The sequence below is a fragment of the Leucoraja erinacea genome, chromosome 7, assembly GCF_028641065.1.
Source record: "Leucoraja erinacea ecotype New England chromosome 7, Leri_hhj_1, whole genome shotgun sequence".
Taxonomy (NCBI): Eukaryota; Metazoa; Chordata; class Chondrichthyes; order Rajiformes; family Rajidae; genus Leucoraja; species Leucoraja erinaceus.
Genome location: NC_073383.1, coordinates 19,410,138 through 19,423,549, shown reverse-complemented (window position 1 = coordinate 19,423,549; position 13,412 = coordinate 19,410,138). Strand labels below are relative to the sequence as shown.

Genomic DNA, 13,412 nt, shown 5'->3' with positions numbered 1-13,412 from the left:
TGGACAGGCATGTATTCTTTTCTCTGGAGCGCCAGAGGTTGAGGGGCGACCTGATAGAAGAATATAAAATTGAAGGAGACGTGAGAGAAGTATATAATTTCTGAGAACCATAGATATGGTAGACATTGAGAATATATTTCCTTGGATGGAAATATCAAAGATAGGGAGCATAGTTTTAAGGTGAGGTGGGCAAGGTTTACAGATGTGCAGGTCAAGTTTTTTCCCACAGAGGTCGGCTAGTGCCTTGAACGCGTTGCCGAGGGTGATGGTGGAGGCAGATATGATAGTGGCCTTCAAGAAACTTTTGTAAAGGCACATGGATATGCAGGTAATGGGGAGATATGAATTATGCGCAAGCAGATAAGAGCTGACCTGGGCATCATGTTCGGCAGATATTGTCGGGAGAGGGGCCTGTTCCTGTGTGGCATTCCATGTTCTATGAAAATGGAACGTTTTCAGCTGGCAAGTGAGGCTGTTTTTCTGAAGTTCACACTGAAGATAGGGTTGATGGAGCTAAATGCAATCTATCTTTTAGTCCCAACCACTGACATGCAGTGCCTTGAAAATACTAAGATTCTCACAAAAATGTGATAATTTATGAAGCCGGGTCCAGATTAATTTTATTATGGCCCAATAGCACCTATAACTGGTCAACAAAAAACACTTATCTTGTAAATGAAAAAAACTTGTCCTTGCTTCATCATATTTCCTCTCATGAGTTACAGCAAGTACAGGATTGAAAATGCTCTACCCCTGCAAGGTAGCTAGTATAAACCAAGCCAGGAACGACATCTGTGAAGTGCTGCACACAATGTCCAGGCAAGGACATGTAAATTGGAAAGGAAATGTAGTGGAATCAGGTACAGTGACAGAAATAAAGAGAATGGTTTCAGCAGGGGGGGGGGAAAAAGGGGCACACGGTAAAAAAAAAGTCTAGTCTTTTAAAAAGACAAGACCCATTGAAGCCTGACAGTGACACTCCACATATGCTACTTACATCTTAGTGCCACTATGTGTTTAGCAGTAATACATAAGCACACCTTAAATTTCAAGGAATAACCGTGCGTCAACTGCCAGCCCACCAGCCGTGAGTGAGTGAGCTGCCCAGCACAACAGGCTTGAGTGAGTGACTGAGCCGCCAGCCCAAGAATCCATTCGGCCCACAATGTCCATACTAGCCCTCTGAAAACCAGTCCCTTCAGTCCACGACACTGGAATTGGTGGAGAGGTGGAATATTGTGTTGGGGGACCAGCCCTCCCGTGTGATGCTGGGACCCAATGGGTCCCACTTAGTCTAGTTAATAATATAATCATTGTGAGGTACCGTTGGTTCTGCTATGTTAAATAATTAAATAGAAGGCCACGGACAGATAAAATGAATCAAGAATCCCAAATTTGGTCATGATGTCTAAAACACTCCATTAATTGTAATTTCAGAATTGGATTCTAAGAATACTTCACCTGCCCCTGTCATACCACGGCCAAACAGATTGACCCTGAAGGCTCTAATGTATCAATTTAATGTGATCACTGCCAATAGTACATGGTATTGTACACCACAGGAGCAGGACGTCAGCTCACAATGTTCGTGCCAAACACAATGCCAAGGTGAACTGATCTCCTCTGCCTGCACATGATCCATATCTTTGTTTCCTCCATGTGCCTATCTAAAAGCCTCTTAAATGTCCCTATCATATCTGTCTCCACCACCACCACATCTAAAAGCCTCTTAAATATATGCCTTCATCACCACCACTGACAATGTATTCCAGGAACCCACCCCTATTCTGTGTAAAAATCTTTCTCCGGATATCTCCTTTTAGCTTTGCCCCTCTCACCCTAAACTGTGCCTTCTCATGCTTGACATTTCCACCATGAAATACAGGTTCCTGCTGTTTTTTCTGCATTTTTCATTGATTCAACATTGAGCTTATTTTGGAAATGCAGCAGCCATTTGCACATGGCAAGGAAAAAGCAACAGTGTAATAATAATAATAAAAACAAATATTTTAACTGGCTATGACAATAAGGCAATGGGTTCCTACTAGAAAGAGCAGGTTGGGCATCAATTTAACATCTTGTTTGAAATCTTTAAAGGCCTGGCGCCCGCTCAATGGATTACGTGCTCAAGTCTTGGAACTTACAATCACTCAGAAATGAGAGAGCAATCATTGAACCTCAGTTGACACTATCATAATCATAATCACAATTTATGAGTCAAGTATGTTTTGCAACATACGAGGAATTTGATTTACCCTACAGTCAGAACAAAAAAGCAACAGGACACACAACTACATAAAATTGACATAAACATCCACCACAGCGGCTCCTCCACATTCCCCACTGTGAGGGAAGGCGATAAAGTCTTATCTTCTTTCCTCCTTTCCTCAGGCTGTCGGGGGAGTCGAACGATCCACAGCCGGTGATTGAGCTCCTGTGTCGGAACGGTCTAAGCTCCCGCATCGGGGCAGTCGAAAACTCCTGCGGCTTGGAGTACCCGAAATCGGTCCCTAACCAGGGACAGCGTGCTCCACAATGTTAAAGTCCGCAGCTCCCGCAGGTTGGAGCATCAAAGGCCGACCCCTGGCAAAGGAATCGCCCACTCCGAGATGTTAAAGTCCCACAAGCTCCACGGTTTTGGAGCTCTGGAAGTCCCAAACAAGAGGCCGCCAACTCCACAATGTTAGGCCACAGTGCGGACGGAGAAATGACATGGAAAGAGTTACATCTCCGTCAAGGTGAAGAGATAAAAAAGTTTCCCCCACATAATACAAAACTAAAGATAAACTAAAACATACATTTAACAACAAACTAAAAACACAAGGAAGGAAAAGACGAAGGCAGACTGTTGGCGAGGCAGCCATCGTGCCACGCCCCACTATAGTTCTTTTTACACTTTTTCTCGTGCACCTCAAGGGTTTCCTACTTTGATAAATGAAAGATGCTGTTCAAATGCAGATTAAACTCATGATGAATGATTGTTTCTTCTTCCATAAAAACGAACCGTGGCAATCCGACCATGTACTTTTGACAATTACTAAACTGGAAAATAAAAAATAAAAATGTTTTGCAGACCAGAGATTATTCAAGACACAATTTGTCATTGAGAATATGGATTGTTGAGTCCACCTTCCTTGACAGTGTCAATGTATTACAAGCAGCCTCTGCTACACAGAAAACTTGACAAGCGGATTGAACACACTGAGTGGAATAATGCATTTAAAGTAGGAACTCCGCAGGGAAATGGAGGACAAGGACAGCCCATTGTAACGCTTAATTTTGTCCTTTCTCCCCAGGACGGTCGAAGTATAATACTCTAGACTTTAAAGATACAGCATGGAAACAGGCCCTTTGGCCCAACAAGTTTGCACCGACCAGCAATCATCCCATACACTAGTCTACACACTGGGGATAATTTACAATTTACAGAAGCCAATTAACCTCCAAACCATCGCATGTTTGGAATGTGGGAGGACACCGGAGCACCCGGAGAAAACCCACGCGGTCACAGGAAGAACGTACAAACTGCATATAGACAGCACCTGTCGTCGGGATCAAATCCGGGTCTCTAATGCTATAATGCAGCAACTGTACTGCTGCAGCACTGTGCTGCCCTACTGTAGTGTAAGGGTTAAACTGACAATTTCAGCTAAAATGTGCAATCGAGTTATCAGCTAAGTTAGCAGTCCTACATTCCATAGCCTCTTAAAAAACAAGCTTCCAGACGTGTTATCTCCTCGCACCTGTGATCATTGCCTGGGAACGCAACTGGGAACCAAGCCATTCTATGGGGAAGCGTTATGTTGGCAAACACAACAGCAATAGTTGGGTAGACCACCCGCGCCCTCTGCCGTCAGTAGCGCAGAAACGTTGCAAACAAGGGGGCTTAGGATTGGCTCTGGGAGGGGGCAGCGTCGTGCGGTCTGCTCTGATAAGAAATGCCAGAAAGGATGGTGTTGGGTGCCCTTTTAGTGAGAGAAACTCAGCCTAGGACCGTGTCGTGAACGGTGCCAGGTGATCAAGTACGAAACATCCAGTGTTGTGCTTTGATGAATTTGCGAGTGCGTACAGGTTTAGTGAGCCCATGTCGAAAAATCCTGCCGCATGCTCTGCTGTGTACTCGAGGTTTGCGAGTGTGTTCGGGGATATTCGAGGATACGTGAGTGTACGTGCCTTATTTAGTAGTGTAATAAATTACTGAGTGAATCAAAACTTATCTGAATCCAGTAAGTTATCGATCACAACATTTGGCGTAATCGGCAGGATTCAGATAACGGCTACTTAGTAATAAATAGTATGCAAGTCAAAGAAAGCAGTGGAGCCTGAAACTTATCAGATTTCAGGGTGGGTGGATAATACGGACGGGTTTGAGAGTTTGGCCAACTTAATTGCTCAGTCCAGGATGCCCATCGACAGGTCCGATAACTCTTGCTTTGTCCTTCCATCCCCTCCCCCTTCCCAGTTCTCCCACGTCCTACCATCTCCGCCTACTTCCTTTCTTTTCACCACCTCCCACCCCCCCCTACATACCCCTAATATGGGGTACAAATTCACCGCAATGGGAACGTTCCAAACCAGCGCGTTCCACAGGATCCCACTCAAAAGCTGATTTAAATGGCCATTAATGTACAGCAATTGAACACTAAATCCCTGCCATTTGGCCTATAAATGAATGAAAATGAGATTTAAAAATCATGTTTTATTGTGAATTCTTGTGTGAATGTTATTTGGACACTTAGGCTATTTTAAGAAAGAAAGGGATAGAAGTTTAGATTTAGTAATTGAAGTTTGGAATTAGCTACAACTGGGTAACTAACTAATTATATGCTTTAATTTCAGGTCATTCAAGTAAGATTGTTTAATATTTGTTTCAGAATGCTTCAATCTATAATAACTGAAAATTTATTTCAGTTCTCTTAATTTTTAATAAAGTTATGGCCATTCCACTGTCCTCGATCACAGCTTTTGTGTTAAGTCAATGGAAAATCAATAGGGAACAAGAAGATGCTAATTTCCGAGTATGAAAATGGCCATAACTTTTTTAATACTGAAGATATGAAAGTGAATTAGGTGTCAAATTAAACTTATTTTTGTGCTTATTTTGGGATATATTGCAGAGTTGATTTTTTAAATCTCAAAATTTTGTAACATTGCTACACAAAGGAACATTCTGGCTTTTGCTGTCAATATTTAAATCTCAACATGAGAATCTTAAACAAAAAGCACAAGAAGTAAAAAACCTAAAAGACGAAATTGGTGAATTAAAGGAGCACCCACTGACTCTATCAGAGGCAGTGGAGACATCCAGAAACTGGGCAGCGGTGATGTAAAACTTGGCGGTGGACACTGCTTGTGAGTTCGCCAGACTCAGTAATCCGAGGTGGCTAAGCACATGGACTGGCAAGTTGACCCGATTAAAGTTCGTTCACCAATGATAAGGAGGGTGGACGTTAACACCTGGGACGGGGACATCTGGTATGATAACCACAGCAGGAATCAGGCAGTGGATCAGGGTCCCTACCTACCCCCACCGACAGACTTATGACCCCCCCCCCACCCACCTCCTGGTCCACAGCCGAGGAGGGGGCAGTGGCACTAAGACAATGGGCTCTGATTAGGTCCTTGTATGACAATGACTGGAATTATTAGAGCCCTGTGGACTGTGGCTTTACTGCCTCCCTCCTTTCTTATTTGGTTAAGATTGTGGCATCAGGCATCAGGGGGGTGGTACTCCTGCTCCTGGGACCGGTAGTTGAGGCATCTTTTGGGACAGCCCTCAATGCACTCGAGGGGTTGGATCATTTGACCTCCCATGCCTCATCAAGGCAACAAGTGAGGAGAATTGATGCAACCAATCCCAGCCTAGGGGGTGGGGCCAAGGGGCATCTCTCCATAAAGGAACTGTTTCTGGCCCTCCTCTGAGCTGGAGTGGATAGGAACAGATAATCAGCATTCCCAGTAGCACCCTTCATGCCCTTTGGAAAATACATTGTGAGAAAAAAGGGAATCATGGGTAGAATGAAGAAAACCTGGCCCAAGGCGAGAGCCCCTAGGGATGGACTGTGCCGGTTCCCCTAGACTAGGTCGCTGGCGGGTTTTCTCAGCGGCCCTCACTGGACCAGGTGACCCTCGGCCTTATGCCCCCGTTACCCTCCACAATGGGGTCACTGTGTCCCACTACATGGCTGAGAGGATGGTGGAACAGGCACTTGCATTTGCTTTATGGCGGGAGAATGTCTGAATTGCAGATGTCGGCTACTGCTCGTGAGGAGGAGTAGAGTCTGTGGCAACAGCAGGACAGTTGGCGGGCAAGTCTCGGCTTCTGGGCGAAGACATTGCCTGATCCTGCCGCGCGATTGTTCGCCCTTTGAACGACAGTTATTTGCACGTTTCTTAACACTTTTTGCTACTGAACACCGTACAGCGGGTGGGATAGTGGTTATGTGCCCACACTTACCTATTATGACCTGGGTTAAGTCCGCCGACGTCTCCCATTAGGAGGACCATGCACAGCGCTCCTCTATTGTAAAATGGAAATGATAGCGCTGGAGAAGCCCCGATGGCGTTGGCCATCTGCATGAGGAGGTCATGGCCATCCCCTCAGGAGGTCACCCAGTACCCGAGCCACCCCCTGCCTCCCACATTGCTTGGGGGTCCCATTTTCTGACCTATCTCCTGACGAACAACCACAGGCATGGTTTATCGATAGCCCTAGTCATAGGGTCGCAGGTAAGGCCGCCTGGCAGGCTGCCGGCCTCCCTTTGTCCAATGACAACACTCCAGTCTCCCGGACAGTTGACAATAGACAATAGGTGCAGGAGTAGGCCATTCGACCCTTCGAGCCAGCACCACCATTCACTGTGATCATGGCTGATCATCCACACTCAGTACCCCATTCCTGCAATTTCCCCTGTTCCTGCCTATCCAACTCTCTCTTGAAAGCATACAGAAAATCTGCCCACTCACCCAACGTCCAAGTCATCATGCATCCTCCTCGGATCCTCCTCAAGTTCACACTGCCACTCAACTTTATGTCATCTGAAAATTTGCTTTTAATGTAACTTTTAATCCCTTCATCTAAATCATTAATGATTGCTAACGGTATGGCTGTATGGATGACACCGTAGCATTCCCAGGGGTGGGTGATACATGGTCTGCACCGGCTAATGGCTGTGTATGGCACCCCATGGGAGATTCAGTCTGAAAACGGGTCCCACCTTACCGGTAATCAAATACAACAGTGGGTAGCTGACAATGAGGTGTAGTGGACCCTCCACATCTCATATTACCGCAAGCAGCAGGGCTGGTGGAGCGTTTGAATGGTCGACTAGTAGAGCAGATACATACACTAACTTCCTCCCACGCTCTCTAGGTGTGGGCCCTTGTGTTACAGCAAGCAGTAAACAACTTGAACCAACGCCGTGTGGCGGGGGGGGGGGGGGGGGGGGGGGGACACGCATGAGCCGACATCTGGTCACTGCAGTCGAGCCAGATGATGCCACACAGCACTTAACCAGGCGAGAGTGAGCCTGCTCCGCCCCCTCTCTACAGAACAACCACAAGGCGCATCTTGTATACCGGACGATGACGTGGGCCGATACATCTGGCGGTGCTGGCTGCTGCACCACCTGTCTGCATGAAATCAAACACCTATCTCTCCCTCCTGCATGCGTACCTACGTAAACTGAGTTTGTGCACATGTCCCACATCTCAGACAGCAGGACCACTCAGGGGCTAGTTGAGGCAGGGCAGGCTATCCAAGCCCTGAGTGCCAAAATGTTGGCAATATGAACTGTGGCCTTGCAGAATTGCATGGCCCTGGACTTCCTACTAGCCGAGAAGGGGGGGGGATGTGCCATCAAAGTGAGAGAATACTACACTTACATACCGCTACAGATTCTGACAACTTCCATCTGAGAAGAATGAATTGGGAATATACCATGACCAGGACTACAACCTCATGGTTAATCAATCAGTGGGCCAACACTGGCCACAAGACATTTCCATCTAGCCAGACCAAACATACCTTTATAAAAGCCAGGTTTCCACTGGACTATCTCAGCACCTAGACACAACAAAACAGAAATGACAGTGGACCTTGGTAATTCATGTTAACAACTCTGATTGGGGGTGATAAAATTAAAATGTGCGTGGAAAATAACAGGAGTGAAGGTGCACCTGGCAATGGGATCTGAACAGAGTATTTGAGGTATTGTCTCATCCGATATAATGGCATTGAGGTATCTTTGCTCTTTTACTCAAACCCTCCTACAATGGAGCCCAAAATATAATGTACCTTCCTTGTTGCGCATGATGCCCCTATGTTAACTTTTAATGATTTATGCACAAGGACATTTAGGACTATTTGAATTAAAATACCTTTCCATTTATCACCATTTTATAAAAACAATCTGCATTTCAAAATGTTCTACCCAAGAGCCTCAAAGCTTTTCCACAGAATATTTAGTCTGCTTAGTCCTTGCCAGTCACATAGTCATCCATATCCATTGAAGCATCCCAGCACTTTCTAGTGGAATAATCTGCAATGTTGGGTATCCCTTACTTGGACCTTTCATCCACATCATAATGGTGCCAGCACAATAACCTGGCCCTCAACATCAGCAAAACCAAGGAACTGATTGTGGACTTTGGAAGGAGTAGGATGGGGACCCACAGCCCCGTTTATATCAACAGGTCGATGGTTGAAAGGGCCAAGAGCTTCAAATTCCTGGGCGTGCACATCTCTGAAGATCTTTCCTGGTCCGAGAACACTAATGCAATTATCAAGAAAGCTCATCAGCGCCTCTACTTCCTGAGAAGATTACGGAGAGTCGGTTTTTTCAAGGAGGACTCTCTTTAACTTCTACAGGTGCACAGTAGAGAGCATGCTGACCAGTTGCATCATGGCTTGGTTTGGCAACTTGAGCGCCCTGGAGAGGAAAAGACTACAAAAAGCAGTAAACACTGCCCAGTCCATCATCGGCTCTGACCTTCCTTCCATCAAGGGGATTTATCGCAGTCGCTGCCTCAAAAAGGCTAGCAGTATCATCAAAGACCCACACCATCCTGGCCACACACTCATCTCCCTGCTACCTTCAGGTAGAAGGTACAGGAGCCTGAAGACTGCAACAACCAGGTTCAGGAATAGCTACTTCCCCACAGCCATCAGGGTATTAAACCTGGCTCGGGCAATAACCCTTTATCTGTTATTGGCACTTTATCAGTTTATTTATTCATGTGTGTATATATTTATATTATGGTATATGGACACACTGATCTGTTTTATAGTAAATGCCTACTATGTTCTGTGTGCTGAAGCCTCTGCCTCACCACTGATCTTTGCAGCACGTCACTATCTGAGCCTCCCAAATGCTTATTTTCTTTCCTGCTGTCTCCTCATTCCTTAATTCAAGACAGTATATTACAAACAATCCCCTGTGCCCCCAATGTAATTTTAAGGAAAAATTTGCAGTCCCATGGAGGTACTATAATTCAAGCATTTCCAAATTATATCAATTCATATAACATATGCACAAACAAAAAAAATGCTGGTCTCAGAGAGCAGTTTTCTGTTCACTGATACATGTTCGGCAAGGACCAGAAAAATTAAAAATTAAAGATATGCTCCGAAAATGTTTCATTAATTGCTGATATATCTCAGCCTTTTGTCAATAGATATTTTCTGAAGGATTGTTTGCAAAAAACTATGTCCCACTTCATACTTCTGAAATACAGTTAGAATAAATATCTACTTCTCCCCGACGGCAAGAAATCCAACTGTCTGCTCAATATTGGCAATATCTCTTCACCATGCGGAAAATTAGTTTGAGGTTCATGAAGATTTAATGGACCAGACATGATTTAATTGGTGATCAGGAGGCATGAATGTGTTCATCAATCTCTGGAATAAAAAGGATATCTTTGAGTTTCAAATGGGAATAAGTGGCTGGTACTTTGACAAACAACACATAACCAATGACAGATGAGGATAATGGAACAATCGCACATCTCAGACTGTGTTTGGGCAATGGAGAGGCGCAGTGGAGACCATCAGTGTAATTGACATCACTAAAGTATGTGGGGAAACATTTATGTTTTGGACACATGATGAATCTTGAAATTTCCTCTGCCAAATTCATAAAAGTTCAGGTTCTTAACAATAAGCAATTTCAAATACATTAAAAAGAAAATCATATCATGTAAAGATAACATTGAGGTGATCAAGTCTGTGATTAAAGTAGTTTTGACAGCAAAAAAATAAGCTAGTGACCCCAATAAAGGCAGCCAGCTGGTTTCACGATCTTGATTACCTCGCTACATTAAAGTCCAGCTTCGGTGAATGGAGCAGGTTGTATTTAACCTCACATGTTAAAGTGCATCGTTGCAGACTGAACTCTTCTTTACACAACTGCAGTGATGGGATCCCTCGCTCTCCGACCTACCAGAAGATCACCCATAATTTTGAAGTCTAGAATCAGAAACAAGAAACTGCAGATGCTGGTTTACAATAAAAGTCACAAAGTCCTGGAGTAACTCAGTGGGTCAGGCAGCGTTCCTGGAGAGCACAGATAGGTGAGGTTTTAGGTCGGGGCATTTCATCAGACAAGAATCCATTCTGATGATGTGTAGGAAACATCTGGACTCATTTGAGCAGAGATTTTGACTTTCACAGATTTGACTTAAACGATTTGTTTCACGAAAGTATTTTCACCCAATTCAGTAGATGTGGAATTAGGTTTTCAATTCAGACATCAATCTACAATGAATCTTGCAAGAGAAATCTGTACAATTGCTGCTGTTGCTATGATTCTGTGAGTTTCCAGAGGTATAACAGAGATCCTCTATATTTACTTCCCTTTCTTGGCAGCACAGTCATTTACAAGCATGCTGTTGCCATGCTCAACAAATTGCAATAGGCTCACAGAAGATTATGTTAGCAGTGAGATCTCTGACAAAGACAAAAATAAAACCTGGCATCATAATGCAGTCTCCAAGAACAGAGCACCCCCATATACTCTGTTTTTAATTCTGAATAAACAGCCATTGTTTAGTTTGTATTGTTTTAATAATTAAAATTCAGTATATCAAGTACTGAATATTTTAAAACCAATAATACAATGCTTGATGGGTCCAATCCTTGTCAATTTTCAAATGTTCAGGAATAATAAAGGCTATACAATGGTTTTGTAAATAACGGTATTAAACCCACCAACAGGTCACATTTCACTGCATTTTAAATACGGGAATCATAAATAGCCTAAAATTTGGTAGGAAGAAGCAAAAAATCTGGATTGCTAATAAATTAGTATTTGTGTTTATTGCGTCTAAAAATGTTACCTACATTTTAATAAAAACAAGTCTCTTAAGAAGTGATGCAGCTTTAAGTCCAGCTTCATATGTGAAACATTGAGCACCACAAATTTTACAGCCTCCTAGTGTACATTTTTTAATTTAGTAGGTAGAAAATAGTGGGAATACTACTCAGTTTTGCCACTCCACACAAAGTTAATTTCTAAATTACATGGTCCTGATTTCAGTTGTATTTAAAATAAGCTCTTGATTAATAGATCGGAGGGGAAAAAAAGTAAATATTTTAAGGTCAGCTGCGGAAGCAATCACCTGGATTTAAATGGCCTGGCGATCATACATTCTTTTTCAAAAAAGTGAAGGATGGTAGATCAAATCTTGTTCGGAGGCTACAATACAAAACCTATGTTTCCTCATCTTATTTTAAAGATATGGTTTTCTGCTATTAGCTTCCCTGATACCAACAATTGAGACATTTAAGGGCCTGCCCACGAGCATGTGACTCCATGCGGCAAGCGCAACCTAAAGGGCCGGTCCCACCAGCATGCAGCAAGTGCGACCAAACCAGAAGCAGGAGCCGCGCGGAGGTCGAATGAGTGACACGGCGTCGAGGCAGCTGCACACCCCCGTCGAGATGGTGCGTACGGCGTCGAGGCGGCTGCGGGCCGGCAGGCCGTTGCCGCGCGGAATATTTCAACATGGTCAGTTTTTCGGAGCCCCGCACGATGTCAGGACCAGTTCCGCACAACTCCATACGGCTCCGGCGATCGAAGTGGGACCGGCCCCGCGAGGCTGTACAGCTCAAGCGACTGCGTTAGGTCGCGCTTGCCGCATGCAGGCGCATGCTGGTGGGACCGGCCCTTTAGGTCGTGCTTGCCGCATGGAGTCGCATGCTCGTGGATCAGGCCCTTTAAACATTATGTCTTAATTGCAGGTTAACGCACTTGAAACAGAGTAAAAAGACATAACCACAATCACAAATATATTGTCCAGTTACTCCATATAGAATTACTCAAGAATGCAATAGTTATCAATTACTCAATGAATGTCAAAAGATTACAATTCTAGTAAGTGCCAAATATCCAACAGGGAACATAAATCATGCAGACAAGCATACATTGTTTCTTTGGGTGTAAGGCAAGGAATTTTCCAGGTGCTTTCCAATGTGTTCTTTTTTAATGGTATTTCTCCTTGAAGAAATTAAATCCATTTTATCTTAAAGCCCGATCGACCTTCAAACAATGCCACTTAAATGTATTGAGTTTTTCTCATACATTAAACACCTGGCAGAGTACCAATATCTTCATGTCACTGCACGTGCTAAAAGCTGTTTTTGTCTCGCTATTTTCTGTCTCTGCTTGTGTACTGAATCCTTAATTGTTTCAGGGTTGTTTGTGAGACATTGCTATGCAGAGTGTGGCATCCACATTTCCCATGGTAAGTACAATATAAGAAGTCTGTTATTGGCAGTGAAGTGCTTCAGGGGGTGATGATGGGAAAGATGCAGAATAACTTTCATTTAAATAGTATTCGTCAGCAGTGATACACTTAAAAAGAACACACAATACACAATAAAAATTGAACACAAACATCCACCACAGCATTCTTCACTGTGGTGGAAGGCAACAACGTTCAGCCAGTCCTCCTCCTTGTTCACCCGTGGTCGGGCCCGATGTACAGGCCCTCTCGCCGGGATGATTGAAACTCCGACGTCAGGATAGTCGAACACACTCCGTGGCTTGGAGTTCCCGAATCGGTACTTTCCTACCGGAGACCGCGGCTTCAGGATGTTATAGGCCGCGGGCCGGAGTCCTTCTCCGTCGATCCCCGGCGAAGGATCCCAGGCTCTGGATGGTGGGTCCACGCCCGCGGTTAGAAGCTCCGCTGACCACAGCCCCATGATGCCAAAGTCACCAGGCCAGCATTCGGAGCACTCCTCTCCGGCGACCCCCGGCAACGGTTCACCCGCTCCGCTATGGAAAGTCCACGCTGCGCCTGCTGCTGATGCTCCGGGCCCGACTCCGGGAAAGACCGCTCGATCCATGCTGTTAGGTCATGAGGGAGGCAACATGGAAACAGTCGCCTCTCCGTGGAGGAGGCGACCA

General features: G+C 44.7%; 1 protein-coding gene across 2 annotated transcripts in view; it reads right to left on the bottom strand.

Annotated features, from left to right (window-relative positions):
* Nucleotides 1-13,412, bottom strand: part of znf385b (zinc finger protein 385B) — a 362,216-nt gene that overhangs the window by 291,247 nt on the left and 57,557 nt on the right. The gene's annotated exons all lie outside the window — the stretch shown is intronic.